This window comes from Bison bison, unplaced genomic scaffold (assembly GCF_000754665.1).
Source record: "Bison bison bison isolate TAMUID 2011002044 unplaced genomic scaffold, Bison_UMD1.0 scf7180017864035, whole genome shotgun sequence".
In the NCBI taxonomy this organism is placed as follows: domain Eukaryota; kingdom Metazoa; phylum Chordata; class Mammalia; order Artiodactyla; family Bovidae; genus Bison; species Bison bison.
In genome coordinates, this window is record NW_011494607.1 from 787,320 (window position 1) to 801,780 (window position 14,461).

Consider the following 14,461-nt stretch of genomic DNA (forward strand, 5'->3'; position numbering starts at 1 on the left):
AGCCTCTTTGCTATTCAAACATTCCAAACCTACTCCCACCTCTCCTGCTGCCTCCTCTGGCCTTTGCACTTCCTGCTTTCAGCCTGGAGCTCTCCTCCCACCCAGACATTCTAATGACTCCTTCCCTCCCTTTCAATCACGTCTTTGCTCAAATTTCAGACCTGATCCCTGAGGCTTTCTGTGTCTAGGCTATTCTACCCGCCCCTCTACCCCCATCCCAGTGCTCTCTGTTCCTGAGCTGGGCTTCATTCTTCTTAATATTTGTCATTACAACTATACACACATTGGCTGTCTCCTCCAACTGGAACGTAGGGATCATAAGGAGAGGAACTTGGCTTTGTTTTCCGTTATATAGCCAGTGTTTAAATGAGTAGATACTGAAAAAAATAGTTATTGAAAGAATGAATGAGTGAATGAACGAATAAAGCAATGAATAAGTGATGCTCTGCTAGCAACCAAGAAGGCAGCAGAGTCAAGAATCTGCCAATCTAAAGCTGCAGGAATATGTGGGGACTTCCCCTAGTGGTCCAGTGTTTAAGACTCTGTACTTCCAATGCAGGGATATGGTTCAATCCCTGGTCAGGGAACTAAGATGCCATGTGCTGCACAGTGCGGTCAAAAAAATAAAATGAAGCTGCAGGAGTATGTGAGGGTCAGCAGGAGTGGAGGCCATGGGGTAGATCCCAAGGCTTGTGAGCCAAGGGGGCGGGCTTCATGGGGATTGGTGTTGAAGCGAGGAGGATGTTGCAGCCAGTGCCAAATGAACACTGAGTCACTGACAGCCGGGGAATCCCCACGGGAATCTCAACAGAAATGAGAATCAGGACGCAAGTGGCCCTGTTACCTAAAGATGGTTAAGGCACATGCTGCCTTTTTCATCTTTGTCTTCTTTTCGTAATCTGTCTTTGAAAAAAACACTTAACCAAATTCTACTTCTGTGAAATAATGCACAGCTTCACTCACTACTCTCTCCTTTCCCCAAGCTTAGACTCAGGGACACTACCCAAAGATCATCTTTCAAAACTCTCCTCTTTGCTCTAAGTACTGACCAGATTGCCCACTGGACTGTGAGTTCCTATGCCTGTTAACTCCCAAAACTGACCACAATGGACGGCACTTGGCACACTCTCCATAAATGTCTGATGACTCAGAGAGGATATTTTGAACTCAATCTCCTGGAAGACACTGAGTTAAACATTCATTAACAAACATCACTAATTATATGCTATCACCATCTATACTCCATTCTGTGGGGGCTGGCAGAAGAGTTCTGAACAGAGGTTGGTTCAACAATTGGGAGATTCATAAAATAAATAAGGAATGTGCTTATTTTCACATGTGCTAAATAGAGTGTGAAAAAAACAACTGATACTAGCAAAATCTTTATCTAATGTGTGGACTTTGCAGAGATTTCCGCCTATACTGTGTGGTGAGAGGTATTTAAAGAAGATAATTATAGCTATGTATTAGATATTTATATTCAATATTTTAACTGTTAATTTGACTCTAATTGAAAATCATTAATATTCATAGTACAGTTAACATGTTATCTAATTTTTTTCCAAAGATATTATTTGGTCTTTTCATAAAAATACTGTGATTTCAATGTGATTCTATATCCTAGGATGATATTTTACTGACAGTATAGAAGATTCATTATAACTGATTCAGCAAACATTTACTGAATGCATACCATACACAAGTCACTATGCTGTACTGTGCTTTGTTGCTCAGTCGTGTCCGACTCTGTGACCCATGGCCTGTAGCTTGCCAGGTTCCCTTGTCCATGTGGATTCTCCAGGCAAGAATACTGGAGTGGGTTGCCATGCCATCCTCCAGGGGATCTTCCTAACCCAGGGACTGAACCCAGGTCTCCCTCATTGCAGGCAGATTCTTTACCATCTGAGCCACAAGGGAAGCCCTAGAATACTGGAGTGAGTAACCTATCCCTTCTCCAAGGGATCTTCCAGACCCAGGATTAGAACCAGGGTCTCCTGCATTGCAGGTGGCTTCTTTACCAGCTGAGCTACCATGGAAGACCCACTATGCTAGGAACAGTTGTTTTTTTTTAAAAAAGCTTTACATAAGAACTTCGTGGCAGACTCATTAAGCTGCTTATATTCTTTGGATAAATAAATATTTGTATTTATATTAAAAACTTTTTGAAGGGACTCATTTGAAAAGACCCTGATGCTGGGAAAGATTGAGGGCAGGTGGAGAAGGGGATGACAGAGGATGAGATGGTTGAATGGCATCACTGACTCGATGGACATGGGTTTGGGTAGACTCCGGGAGTTGGTGATAGACAGGGAGGCCTGGCGTGCTGCAGTTCATGGGGTCGCAAAGAGTCGGACACGACTGAGCGACTGAACTGAATGCTGTTTATGGAGGGTGATATACTGTTAAAGGTGGATATACTGTTTATGGAGGCGGTGCTAGTGATAGAGAACCAGCCTGCCAATGAAGGGACATAAGAGACATGGGTTCAATCCCTGGGTCTAGAAGATCCCCTGGAGGAGGGCACGGCAATCTACTCCAGTATTCTTGCCTGGAGAATCCCATGGACCGAGGAGCCTAGCGGGCTATAGTCCATAGGGTCACAGTCAGACACTAGTGAAGTGAATTAGCGTGTACACACATATGCGTACTGTTCATGGAATGTTTTCAGCCACTTAGTGATACAGGGCACACCTTGAACAGAACAACCCAAGAAGTTTCTAAGTGCGAATGCCACTTTTGTTCTCAATTCCAATACGATCATCACAGCGAGGAACTGCTTAACATTCTTAATCTCAACCCCTGTGGTTAGGTTTTTAATTTTTGGCTGCATCCTGTGGTGTGTGGTACCTTAGTCCCCCAACAAGGGATCAAGTAAGCGTCCCCTCCATTGAAAGGCAAAGTCTTAACCACTTAGCCGGGAAACTCCCTCAACCCTATTTTTAATAAATGACCTCAAATATCATGCTCCCAAATAAAAACTTCCTAATGGTTTCCCAGTGCCCTGAGAATAAAGCCTACTTCCCCTCCCCAATGTGCTTCCTCGGTGGCTCAGTGGTAAAGAATCCACCTGAAATGCAGGAGCTGCAGGAGACGTGGGTTCAATCTGTGAGTTGGGAAGATCTCCCGGAGAAGGGCATGGCAGGCCACTCCAGTATTCTTGCCTGGAGAATCCCACGGACAGAGGAACCTGGTGGGCTACAGTCCATCAGGTCGCAAAAGGTTGGACACAACTGGACATGACTGAAGTGACTTAGCATGCGTGCACACACCCCTTCCTCAGTATGCAAGACTGGTCTTAGTTCAAATGTCTCAAACACAGAGAAGTCCTTCCTACCCTTCGATCTACAAAAACCCAGGCACTCTATTCATTAGATTTCCTTACTTTCCTCACAAGCACTTTCTACTCTCTGAAGCAGACCTGTCTTTCCCACTTAGACGTACACTCCACCACAAGCTCTGTTTTGACGCCTACCGTATCCCGTTACCAGCATGTAACATTTATTGAATCAATTATTAATTAATGAACTTCCTACAGAGCGTGGGTACTTTGGGTACTACTTTATGCAAGCTATGAGGACTTTTATATGTCTCATCAGAAAGCAACCAATAAATGTTTAGGTCATGATTTCCTCCCCGTTTTTCTACATTACCATGTATAAGATGACCTCACATTTGACCAAAATGGGTCATAAATATGATTCAACAGCAACTACTAAATGAATCTCGCTAAATAATGATTTGGTGAACAAATGAATGAAAACAATTTTGCTTAAAATTACTGACTGAGATCCACAAAAGAAAATGGAATCATAACACTATAATAATTTTCCCCTCCAACTCTTAGAAGAAAACCAGACGTATTTTTATTGTAGTTGTAAATTATTTCTGCAGCAAAATAGCAGTTGTGGAAAAACTGAAATTGGAACTCAAAAACCACCTCAAACTGACTGCGGTGCTAAGTTCAATAGTTCCCTTGTAGTCTGAAGCAATGTTTTGGACAACAAAAGTCCCCATGGAGGTTTGAGTAAGCTCCAAGTTCCTCCTTCTTGTGGAATAAAGCAAGGTTTATCACTCTGAAAACAAGACACTTTGATATGGTTGGCTAGTCTTTGGGAAAGGGAGTAAACCCAGAAAGTTCAAAATTCAGGATCTTTGCTTGACTTGTTTGGGGGTGGTGGATCAGTGACTAAGAGGGCAGAGGGCTTTGGGGAGGGGGTATCTCTCAGGTGTCCACATGCTACATTAGGGCACAGCCGACCTCACATTGTACGCACCTGGGTCGCCTGCTCAGAGAACAGCGTGAACAAAATAGACACAGACCCATGCTCCCTGGCTGACAGCCCCTTCCAACAGTGTAGGGACCACAAGCACAATGAGCCCAAATGTTCCAGGAGTCCAAGCACCCAACCGCCAAACTACAGGACAGAGTTGGCAGAGGATTTTGGCCTGAAAAGTGGGGCCTTTATCCAGCCTCACCTTCACTAGGAGGTGCTCCACACAAAGGTCTGAAGAGTGCCCTTACAAGATGTGCCTGCCTGTCACTGGCTTTAAGAAATCATTCACAAACTAATGTTCTCTCTGTCATGGGCCCCTATCTGGATATTCAGGGCCACTCTGCGAATAATGTTTTTTAATGGAGTGACTCATCGCAACATCTGACCAATCACCATTCTAAAAGAGAGGTCTTGGTAACAAAGGAACAAAATCAGCAATTGGCAAAACTGCTATTCACTTAAGAAAAAAATAAGTAACCCCTCATGCAAGCAGGTGAGAGGGGATTTCTGTGCACTGGCAATCACAAGTTTACCTACTCTGAAAATCGGTTTGGCAGTAAGTACCAAAGGTCTTAAAGTATTCTTACTCTTTGACCCTAGAATGACCCTTCCATGGATCTTCCTTAAAGAAGTAATCTGAAATATGAACAAAGATTTCATCAAAATGCCAGTTATAATACCAGATATTTGGAAACAGCCTAAAGGTCCAATTTTAAGGGAATAGCTAATAAATTATGGTAAATCATGCAATCAAATATTATGCAACATTAATAAAGCTTTCCGAGAAGCTGGAAAATATTTAGGACATAAGGTTAAGCAAACAGAGCGCATTTAACTATGGAAAAACTTCATTAAAAATAAAGAAGAAAAATGCCAAAATGTTATGGGTACTTCTGGGTCATGGGATTATAGGCAAACTTTCTCCCTGATTTTTAAAAATACATAATGTATTTTCCAAAGTTTTCATTGGAAGCATGTATACTTTTATGATTAGAAATAATAACATCCTTCAGAAATGCTAAGTAACCCTGCTGCTGCTGCTAAGTCGCTTCAGTCGTGTCCAACTCTATGTGACCCCATAGACAGCAGCCCACCAGGCTCCCCTGTCCCTGGGATTCTCCAGGCAAGAACACTGGAGTGGGTTGCCATTTCTTTCTCCAGTGCATGAAAGTGAAAAGTGAAAGTGAAGTCACTCAGTTGTGTCTGACTCTTCGCGACTCCATGGACTGCAGCCCATCAGGCTCCTCCATCCATGGGATTTTCCAGGCAAGAGCACTGGAGTGGGGTGCCATTGCCTTCTCCATGTTAAGGCTTAGATATGGTCAATTACATTCTCCAACCCCATTGAAGGCACACACACACACACACACACAAGCTGTTAAGTGGTCACACCAGTAGAATACAGATCTTTTACCTAATGGGATCATACTAATGTTAGATTGGTTAGGGTTACCTCTAATTTGTTAACATGTCTGACCTTAAATTCATGGGAATCCCAGGCTCCACCTTCATATCCATCCCTGTAGATGTGAGGGCCATAGATTAGTGCCACAAATCCACTGAGTTACATACCAATAACTCTCTCTAAGGGTAATAATAGGCATAGTTCATAAAGCACCCAGCCTTGTCTCATAATTACCAGGTTGATCATTTTTAGTATGATTTAACAGTTCCCAGGAGCCTTTAAACCTAAATGACCATAGCCTGGTGTTAACCATGTAGATCCTCTCCATAATTGTGGGAGTTTTCCTTTTAATAAGTAACCCTACTGTATTACAAATGCTCGCACATGTATGTTCTCATTCTTTCACTGAGCTGATCTGATACTTGGTTTGCCAAGTGAGCCAAAAATGCATGCCTCTTCTATGCTAAGATCAGCTTAGAGAGAGGATGGAGAATCTTTGAATTCATACTGCATTTCAGCCCAAAGATGCTGATTCTCCAAACTGCAAACATACCTCAGCAGTTGCCAACCTATTCAGCACCTCTGTGATTAGCTCACTGTTTGCAGAAGAGCCTGCTTTTTCTCAGCATCACTTTCATCCCCAAAGCCCCTGTTATTCTTTACCCATTCTCATATCTCTACCAGTTTTATTTCAATGCATCATAATCACTGATTCACATGTGGTTTTCTCAATAGATTATAAGATTCTTGAGATCCTTGTTATCTTGACATCCCTGGAATCTTACAGGGTACCTAGTAAACAGTGAGAACTTAATAAACGCTGTTAACATTAAGTACAATTTTACAGAATAGGAAGAAAATCACCTCAATAACCCTCAAAGAAGTATTCACTAACAGGCTCCTATTATAAATGGGTATCTTGGTCAGTGCATAAAATCAGATACCCTGTGGAACGTAATTTCCAGTTTATGAAAGAGCACAAAAGTAGAACAGGCATCTGGGAGCTGGCCCTGGGGCTCTCTTGTTGGATGGAAATGATTTCACAGAGTATCAACACCAGATAAGGCCACTCTGTGACCGTGATGGATCAGGACAAAAAGAAGACCACTGTGTAATCTTATCTGAACACAAAAGCACAAATATCCAATCCCCTAAATGACCAGTAGTCTCCTAATCTGGCTAATGAGTGTTTGCTGCATCTTTGCCAATAATAGTGTTAGCGTCTCTAGTCTTGCTACTTCTAGATAAGACTTATTAAGATACAAACTCATAAGATTATTTCTGCTTCAATGCAAAGTCCTATTTCTTTAAACCCTCTTTCAAATCACTTACAAGACCAACTCCTATAATCACTCATTTCTAACATTTACTGCAATGCTCCATGTTTTCCTGGACTGTACATTTTCCTTCACTGTAACAAGTAGCAAACATAACCTGTTCAACTACAAGTCATTTCCCGGTGGTCTCTGGCTACAGGATATTTATAAGTTCCTGGTCATGCTACCTTGGGCTTCCCAGGTGGCTCAGTGCTAAAGAATCCACCTGCCAAACAGGAGACGTGCGTTCAATCCCTGGATCAGAAAGATCCTCTGGAGAAGGAAATGACAACCCGCTCCAGTATTCTTATTTGGGGAATCCTATAGACAGAGGAACCTGGTGGGCTACAGTCCGTGGGGGTCGCAAAAGAGTCAGATACAACTTAGTGACGAAACAGCAGCAGCAGCATGCTACCTGGAAACCCCTTCTGTCACATGCTCATCAGAACTTGCCTCCTCTAGGAAGCCTCCCCTGATCTGTCTTCCAGGCTCAGACAGTTCCATTCTTTTTAGTTTCCATAACATTTATGTTCAACTGCTCCTAATAAGTTTGTACTTCATAGTACTGGCTAGCACTGTGATCTTGATCACTGTCTGAAAGATCCCGTCAACTCTAAAATCATACTATTCTATTGTGCTGCTTTAACATTTTAAACATGACTGTCTCACTTCTCCAAATGAGCTATGGAGTCTCGAAAATATGTCTCAAATATTTTTTCTCATGTACCTTCTCCTTCCCCTTCTTCTTACCATATGTATACACAGTTCACTGCACACAGCAAATGCCTACATCCAGTCAAATTTACACAGTGACCAATTTGACCTTGCATTTGTTGGGAAATGATATATCACTCATATTTCATCAGTAAATAACTCTAAATATTTCATCATTTAGAGCATCTTCAAGTACGGACATTTATAGCTGGAGTGTATTCTACATTCTTGCGACATTGAGCATGTGCTAATGCTCTTCCTCTATGTATCTATTTCTTATTTATCATATTTCTGGGAAAAGTACCTGCATGTATAAAGGTAAATTCAGGCCATAGCAGCTGGCAAAGGTCCCTTCTCTTCAACTGAAATCAGTAACTAAAATTAAGCCCTCCAAACATCTGACTTGCTGACGTATCTATCCTGCGTAATGATAGAGATCCTGCACTGAGGGGAAAAATCTACTAGGTTATTGAGTTTTCTGCCAAAGCCAGATACAGTCCTGCTGGGCAACTCTGTTCAGATGACCTGCTCTCAGCTCCCATTCAAATGTCTAAACGTTCAACTCACAGTCTCCCTTTCCAATCATATGCCTCTGCTGACTTCCCCAAGTCTATGGCCCAGAGTTGAAATTGACCTTGCCCTGCCGGAACCAGGATGACTCCCTGAAGACTCAGGATGAGATTGAGCTACAGATAGATTTCAGTTTCCATGACAGCTCCTTCAACTTCCAGTCTGGTTTCAGGAGCTCGGGCAAGTAATTTAACCTCTCTAAGCCTTCATTTCCTGGCTCAACAACCAAAAAAAAAAAAAAAAAAAGCCACAATACATCTCCTCCCAGGACTCTAATGAAGATTTGGTGAGATTATGTATAGAAGGCACATGGCAGGTGCTCTACAAATGTTAGCTCTTTTTTCCCCAATAGTGCCTGACAACTAATAGAACTCCGTCTCCCTCTAAGGAGCTGCCCATGCTGTATTTGTATTGACTTCCATCATGAAGGATATTTAAAGCGAGGCAGATGGCAGAGTTCCTGGCCTCAGATCAACAATCAAGCTCTAGTTGTTCTATTGATCTGCCCACCTGTTCAACTTCCTGAGCTGTTCCTACCCACGTTCCTCGCCGCACCCAAACCCCAAGCCAAGAATCTATGCCTGTGCCTTTCTTACTCAGGCACTAAGTTTGCTACTGAACCCCGATGCTCTACCTCTTCACCCCAATAGCCTCCATCCCATCCCCTCTGTCTGGCCTGTATTCCTGGCAGTCTGGATGCCCATTGGATGGTCCAGTTTGGCACTCATCCTTCAATTTGGCCTGATGAACTGGATTTTTATCTTGACTTTGAGAGACAGTGTTGCATAGTTTAAGCACAGGCTTTTGTTTCAGATTGCCAGGGTTTGAATCCACTTAATGACGGTATAACCCTGAGCAAGTCATTTACTTCCCTTACTTTCTGTTTTTGCATCTTAGAGGGCTTTTATGAGTAATGGATGTAAAGCATGTAACATGGGACCTGGCACAGAAGTTAGGTCTTTGATAAATGTCAGTGCTACACATATAAAGGCTTTGCCCCCAGGATGTGTGGTGGCTACAGGACGTCTCTAGATACAGCCCGTTTGCTATGAACAAATGTACAACACATAGTCACTTCACCTACTGACCCAGCCTACCTTCTGGTCTTGTCCCTCCCGATTTGTTTTATCCTTCCAATACTTCTGTCAACACAAAGGCTCCCTAGTCCTCATCAGACCTTCATAAAGTTGCTCACACAAGCCAATATTTTATTGGGACCAATCATCTTCGGCCTCCTAAGCGATAACCCTAATCTCTGCCCACTGCCTCCTCTCTGCCCAGTTCCCACAATCTCAACAAATCTGTTTAAAACAATAGTTGTATGTTCGTCACTTTACTTCCTCGTTCAAACTGTCACTGTGTCACTAGATCTTGTAATGCCCAAAATAGGGGGTCTCCAATCTCATGATCCCAGGATGACCAAGGCTTTTGAAAATAAAATCCCTAGGCTGAAAATAGGGCACAAGGGTGTTTCCTAAAAGCACATGGACATGGATAAATGGTGGGTTCCTCACTCCGTAATCCTCTGGACCCTATTACCAAACTCTAGACATGGAAGGAATTATTTCATCTCATGACTTTGCCTTGGCTGGGAGGAAGGTCCCATTTCTGGATTTTGCATGGCCTTGGGCATCTGAGTTGCCTCTACACACAAACTTCACATCATTGTCCAGGAGGCTATCCCCCAAAAGGAGGGAGCAATCCTCCCCAGTAATAGACATGCTGTTTTTGATTGGCAGCCTCATAAGTTTGGAGGATCTATAAGCTCTTGACAGAACCGTCAGTCATGGTGCCCCTCGCAGTCCTTTGCCCCACTCCACCACCAGCACCACATACAAACAGGGTCGGGCACGCCTTCCAGTCCAAGTCTATTTCAGCAGAACTCTTGGTTGGACATGGAGACTGAGTCAATGACCGCCAAGCACAACCAATCAGAGACCTTTTAGAAGACTTCCATAAATGGGACCTGGAAGAGACAAGTCTTCTCTTCTTATGGATCAAAAGCCCACGAATGCAGGTTTGGTACCACCAATGCTCACCTTTCTCAGCATGTGAAACACATGGAAAGGGGTCTCAGAATGAAGCTGATTCGGAAAGAAGAGAAACTGAGAAATGGGGAGGGAGGGTGTGTGTTCCAGCCATGAGGCTCTGTGTTCCAGCCATGATTAAAGCAAAGTTCACCTTTGGACTTTCCAGTCACATGAGCCAATAAATATACTTTTTTTTTTTTTTTTTGCTTAACACAGTTAAATGTAGGTTCCTCGCGTGCATAACCAGATGAATCCTGATAACTCTCTTCTGCAGGAACACAGGGTAAAGGGGAGGGGACTTGACCTCCATTAGTGTACTTTATGTCTGGAGCAGAGTGACAAGGACACTGTAGAAAAGAACTTACATGTCCACATCTTCCCACTTTGCTCACGCGCCCATGAATTTTGTGTAATTTCACCTCTGGTGACAAAATTTCCAAAGAATAACTTGCTACTGGAACATATTCCATTGATTAACAGTACAATGGCCCAAGAATGCCCATCTTTATATGAGAATTTTCTTTTTCCAATTGCACTCAAAGTTTCTGGAAGAGTCTTATCCATGACTGTAATACTCAAATCACCAGAATTCCTGCTGGGGATGGGAAGGGGAATGAGATGAGGAGGAAGCCCTGAGGAGTAATCAAACTAAAGATTAACAATCAGAATTTCAGATGTTTCAGGTCTTAATATCACAATTGGAGATTCTTAGCTTCCAGTATAGGCTTCCCCAGTGGCTCATCAGTAAAGAATTTGCTTGCAATATGGGAGATGTGGATTCGATCCCTGGGCAGGGCAAATTCCTCTGGAGCAACCCACTCCAGTATTCTTGCCTGGTGAATTCCATGGCCAGAGGAGCCTGGCGGGCTACAGTTCATGGGATCACAAAGAGTCAGACACAACTGAAGCAACTTAGCACGCACACATCTTCCAGAATATAACCTAAACTTTTCCTCATACATTTGAAACGCCACTAAAATCTGATGCCACCCATATTTCTGTCTCCTATTTACACAAGGTTTCCAAAGTGTGTTCTAGCTTCTCTTGTCTCTACAGATCCTGCAAAAAAGCAATGGAGCATACTGGCACAAACATGCTCTGCGAAATTAGTCCTGGTTTCATCACCTTTCTACTTGAATAACCTCTTGGAAATGTAAAGAAAATCAACTGCCATTATTTGTGAAAATTCACTGAAAACCATCAAGGACTAAGTGAATGTTGCTAATTCATTATTTTGTTATGTATTTTGAACTTGTAGAATCAGTGATGGGCCAGATGTTCAGTCTCCTTGACCTCCTACTATCATGGTCATTACTCTTTCCCAACGTCCAATGCAGTCTCCAGTCTGTCTTCTCCCAACCCAAACTCTGCTCACCGCACCAGCCCCACCACATTCTGATTTCTCTTCATCATGCAGCATTCTACAAAGAGGATGAAAAGACCACAGTCCAAAGTCCTTGGTCTGCCAACGAGAGCAGAGAGACTGAAAAGCCTAGAAAGGTATCCAAGGCCACATAACCAGTATCTCAGCCAGGATAACAATTTGGGTTTTCCAGCTCCCCATCCAATGCCCTTGGAAATCCAGTGTGGACCAGACCCCTGATGCTCAAGGACCATTGCAGATGCTCAGTGATCTGACATGTTTCCCAGTCCTCTCCCTGCCAGCCTGCAAACTCCCAGGAGGAGAGGCTAGTTTGCCACCAATCAGCAAACCTAGCACCATGACAAGGGTTCACGGATGTTTTCTGAATGGCTGGACACATATCAGATCTTAGCAGACAAAGCACATCTTAAATCCTGAAACAAATACCCTTGACAAAACTGCAAATCATATATCCCTTAATAAAATGAAGGGTCCATCTTACTGCAGACACATTTTTTCCATCTCTACACAAGTTCTTTTCCCAAACGTGCTTTGTTTGACTGAACTCCTCATGCTGTCTCTCATTTAGCGAAAGTAACATGAAATGAAATTTATTTTAGAATTGCCTCCTCTTTTAGACTCTACATTCTATATGATAAGTAATAGGTATTACCATGAAGACTTAATTTTATCGTCTACCAATTTTGTTGAAGAAACATAAAAAAGTGACATCTGTTCTTATCTTTGTTCTTATCTATTTTCTTAAATTTCTGTTCCTTTATGCTGAGATTTATCATGGGAATAAGAAAATTTAAATAAACGGTTTGAATCCTCTCCCCCTATATGCTAGTAGTTATCTTTGTCCAATGAGCTGTTGTCAAAATGCTGAAGCTACAAAAGTTCAAGTATAGCATTCTCTTGGAATGTTCGAAAGCATCACTAGTAATTCCTCTAAATTGGAATAAAAAGAGCAGCCATGACACTTTACAGTGACCTTTGCTGAAGAATCCCTTCCAGAAAGCCTTTGGATATTACATATATTTCCCTGAACCTGACTCAGAAGCAACAGGTTAAATCTCTCTGTCAGCTGCCTGCAAACCATACAGATGCTCCCCACACAACTCTCTTTCACTGAAAGCTTCCCCAGCCTAGGATACAAAGCTAATTATAACCAAGGTTACAAATTATAGTTAAATCATCTCACAATAATGAGCTCTATACTAAGACTTCATTAGAGAAAAATCATTCCTAACACTTCAGAAGACATATTTTAAGAGTTAAAAAAAAAATCTCAAGCATTAATTTACTTAAGAGAAACATTATTTTCTGTTAAGAACAACTCCTTCACTTAAGCTGTCTGAGAAGCATGAAACTAAAGTGTTTCATGCTTTAGTGGCTGTTTCTGTATAGGGAAAAAGTAGTGGAAAAACAAAGTAAGGTTTGAGAAGTTTTGAAGTTCAGCCTACTTTTCACAAAATGGTGATATGTTCCGGTATTGGTGGCCAAATAACAAACTGAAGGTCATTTTACGTGTTTCTGTAATGCAAGACATGACAAGCTAGCAAAGTTAATAGCTTTCACAGAGCTGTTAATATTTGTTCATAATTTTGTAAAGAACTACAAAAAGTGTACCTTAGAACTTGGTTTGACAGCAAAACCTAAAGAGTTCAATATTCTTACTGACAAATAAGAACAATTGTCAATTCCTGAAATGCTTTCTGTTGTCCACAAGTACTTTTGAAGGTCTTTAGAAAAAAAAAAAAAGGTAATAAACACTTAGGTCCAACATACATAGTCCAATACCAGGCTAAGGTGTACTTGATCTGACTTTAGTGAGTAAATTACATATATTGGGAAGCATCTGACTTTCTGTCATTGCCTATGCCTGGTACTGAAAAATGAATTATTCTGATTATATACACCATTCACACACACAGACACATACTTCTCAGTCGAAAACTAGTGGCAGTAAATATCCACAGAGAGCCTGTACCTACAAAATGTGAAATGCTGGCTTGGGCAATTAATTAGAGCAAAAGAATGATTAATGGAGCAAATCTTGCAAACGCTCAGCCCTTTCTCTTAAGGACAGATTATATACGGAGAAGAATAGCGCTGAATTGGGCAAATAATTGCTTCGCCTCTCCATTTTGTCTATGAAGATCCTACCACATACAGATTTTGCTTTAGGAAACCCTGACCACACTTTGCTTTTGCCAAGAACTACTATAAATTAATACTGTGGACATCTTTACAGAGAATGCTGACTCTGGAACGGAGACAAAGGAGGGTGTAGCTTGGAGAAACCCAGCCAGCCGCTCCAAGGCTCCGGGGTCCTGGGAGGCTGCCCTACACCGCTCCTCTTGCGCTCCGGGTACTGGGGAGTCCAGAACTGATGGCGGGTTTGGTTTATTCCCCAAACTTCAGGAGTCAGTGTTTATCCTAACTCTGGGGGCCGAGGTGGCGCGGGGAGGGAGAGAGTGGTGAAGCAGCGCCCCGTTTCAACTGCACCGATTGCCCACCCACCTTCCCATCCCTGGCTGCGTTCTTTTCTTCCCTCCTCACCTGTCCCGAGCGCGGGGCCTCGGGGGTCCAGTCGCCTCTCACGGCTCTCAGTCCCAGAGCGGGTGGGACGTCGGGCGCCTCCCGAGCAGAGCGCAGGAGGCAGCGGGGTTGGGGGCGTCAGCAGGAACCTCCGCAGCCTTGGGCAGCCGCGGTCTCCCTCCCCATCCCGGCGGGGCTCGGGCAGCGGACGCGGCGCGGCCACCGCGGGCGGATGAGTCAGGCGA

General features: G+C 42.9%; 1 protein-coding gene across 2 annotated transcripts in view; it reads right to left on the reverse strand.

Annotated features, from left to right (window-relative positions):
- The window catches only part of TMEM200A (transmembrane protein 200A), an 86,391-nt gene that overhangs the window by 71,154 nt on the left and 776 nt on the right, over positions 1 to 14,461 (reverse strand). Inside the window, exon 1 of one of the 2 annotated variants that reach the window (XM_010834627.1) lies at positions 14,238 to 14,447. The exons of the other annotated variant lie outside the window; for it this stretch is intronic. The gene's annotated coding sequence lies outside the window, so the exon portion shown is untranslated. Of the gene's footprint in view, positions 1 to 14,237; positions 14,448 to 14,461 lie in introns of those variants that run through there. 2 annotated transcript variants of the gene reach the window in all.